Here is a 2,991-nt window from a genome sequence, read left to right on the forward strand (position 1 = left end):
AATAATTACCCAGCTTCCTATGTTGGACTTGAACGCAACTATACATCCTTTCCTTGTTTGACACAAACCTAAACAAGCAGGATTCATAGGACATCCATTATAACTTTGGGATGGATAATGAAACACATATAAATAGAAGCCACTCTCACAAATCTACACCGATAAGTGCAATAATCAAATCCAGCGCATTCAGACAAAAAGGTTTTAAGTACAATGGTGGGAAGAGACAGGATTTATAACACATCCATTATAACATTGACACTGATAAATGAAATAAGTATAAATAGAAATCTCCATCTACAAGAGTATTTACAAAATCCAGTGTATTAAGACAAAAGGTTTTAAAATGGCTACAGGAAGACAGCTCATGATCATATATTAAGCATGAGCATAAGAGAAGATATGTCTTCAATAGCATGATTGAGAATCAAACTTTAGGTTTATTAGAGCAATCAGGACAGCTGAAGTGACCTCTAGATTGACATTTTGTACATCCAATAGATTTTACCTTCAATTCAGCACTTGCAAAGGACTGATATAAATCATCAATAAGGTTAAAACTGAATGGTCCATTTTCTTTGGTTAATCCAGTTCCTCTGCATCTTGAGCATGCTATCATCCTTAGATCACCGCATCTCTTGCACAAGCCCATAGAACTGCAAATTTAAGAAGTTGCATATCAGCCTGTGCAACTTATTCAAAATGATTCTAACTATATAGATTAAGGCAGTTAAGGTGAAGCACATTGGGGCAATTTTCATTTTTCTAGCCAAGTTGAATTGGGAATCTCATGATATAGACATAGATAAGACATACTGCTTACTTTAAATACGGTAAATAGATATTCAATTTACATAATTATGTTGTCTTGTTAATCTATATATTATAATTATCAATCATTTTGGGTTTTTCCTTTTTTCCCTTTTATAATTAAAAGCAGGGGAACCAACAGATTGGGTCTCCCTCAAAACTCAAGTACATGAGTGCCCAAAATTTGGGCAACGAAAAAAAGATTCATCACTTAAAAGAAATAATGCTTGGTTGCATTCTTTCACATGAAGACTGAAGTTCAAAATGTTGATCTGCAACTTAGTTTAGAAAGCAATGGATTTAGGGCATTCACTTGGACCAGCCATAGACACTGATTCTATAACTTTATTCCTTTATCTTACTTGCTAGTATTATGCAACTTTTTCGTGCAGTCCAATCTAGGCATCTGATAATTTCCTAACAAAAAGTGAACCACAAGTAATGTAGCAAGATACCTATGTCACGGACCTAAGGGAGAGTCCTGAATTCCACATCGAACATAATAGGAGGGTCCCTGGGGTATAAAAGGGTTCACACCATCTCCGCCTTGTGAGGCGCCTTTTGTAGGACAAAACCGTGAGGCCAGGGGGTCAGAGCGGACAATACCTCACAAGGGTGTGAACCGTGGCGGTCAGGCTGATCTGGGACGCCGGAAGGGTAAATGTCCAGGTCCCGGAGCCGCGCGGGTTCGGAGCTTAAGTCTCGACCCGTGACACCTACACCAGGAAGAGGGAAGCCAAAATGAGGTTTCCTAAAGGGTTTTGTTTAGTTTAGTACTTGGGGGTAACTTTTTTGCCAGTATAACATGCAATAAAAGACACAGGTAAACACCTCCACACAGATGCCATTTTCTATTTAGAATTGCTTATGCCACCAGAATTATCTGGCTGAGGATGTATCTTTTTCATAATTCTATGTGGGAAAGTTCATCCTTTTGAGATAGAGCCATGAAAGATATCAGAGCATAAAGATATATCAACCACTTCATAAAAGTCATAAAAACCCCACTATTAAACTTTATCCTGGGAATCCAAAAGACATTGCAACCATAAATTGAATTGCGGCACAATTATAGCATTCCCATAAGACATCCAATTGTAAACCAACAAAGTGAGCAACACTCAACAGAACAAGAAAGACTAATGGTAAAACATCAAAATCTACAAGTTCTCAAGAATTCTCAACACAACAATTGAAGGAGCTACAACTCACAATTCACGAACAAAACTAACGATCAAAACACCAACTTTTACTCAAACCCAATAACAAAAATATTAACTTTTGAATGTTTTAAGACCTTTTACAATCTGGGTTTTACTTAGAAACTCCAAAAAGTTTAGAACTTGGAAGAGAACAAAAATGGGTTTTGAAAAGTTCACCTGATGCAGAAATGAAAGCATCAACTTTGGGGGCAGCAATTGTAGCACATACTAACAAAGTGCCAACTCCAAAGCCTGCAACTTCGCTTACCTTTGTTCATTCTTTGTTACTTTGTCACATCACCATAAGTCTCGCATCAGCCCGCTAATGTCAGCCCGACATCAGCCATTTTTTAAGTTAATATAGCAAATAATATAAAAATTGATGGCCTATTAGCTCAGTCGGTTAGAGCGTAGTGCTAATAACGCCGAAGTCGCTGGTTTGAAACTTGCATGGGTTATTAACATGTTTTTGATTGGGCTTCGATTTCTCTTGCCCAATGGATTTTATTTGGGCTTTAACATTGAAATCTTATTATAAAAATCAGTTTTTTCTTTAATTGATATTATTCATTATTAAATTAATTTTCATTTATCTATTTCTTAGATATCAATGCCTTATATGTTTGTCTATTCCTGATCATGCTCGGATCAATAACTTGGGTTTCAAATTCTGTCTATACTCATCCAAATTACGAAATGGCATAATTCAAATGTATTTAAGGCGGCCAAAATTATTTTTTTTCTACAAAAAGTAAAAGGCATATAATATTTCTTTTATTTAATATCCAGTATTTCTTTTATTAAGTTTAAAATATAAATAATTTAACATATTTTTAATGTTTACATTGTAATATTATATATTTATCTTTTATATAATATAAATTATATATTCCATCTGTTGCATATATATATATGTCTTAATTTGATTTTACACATTTAAGGAAATTTAAGTTGAATTAGACATTTATCGATTAAAAAA

At 34.7% G+C, this 2,991-nt stretch overlaps 1 long non-coding RNA gene across 1 annotated transcript; it reads right to left on the bottom strand.

Annotated features, from left to right (window-relative positions):
- Positions 1 to 232: 232 nt before the first annotated feature.
- LOC111306535 (uncharacterized) lies at positions 233 to 2,514 on the bottom strand. Its single transcript, XR_016331672.1, has 2 exons — positions 2,190 to 2,514; positions 233 to 656 (listed from the first exon to the last, which is right to left on the bottom strand). It is a non-coding gene; the product is annotated as an uncharacterized LOC111306535 (long non-coding RNA).
- Between the last annotated feature and the right edge of the window lie 477 nt (positions 2,515 to 2,991).

This window comes from Durio zibethinus, chromosome 21 (assembly GCF_047325235.1).
Source record: "Durio zibethinus cultivar Kanyao isolate XHJ-2024 chromosome 21, ASM4732523v1, whole genome shotgun sequence".
Taxonomy (NCBI): domain Eukaryota; kingdom Viridiplantae; phylum Streptophyta; class Magnoliopsida; order Malvales; family Malvaceae; genus Durio; species Durio zibethinus.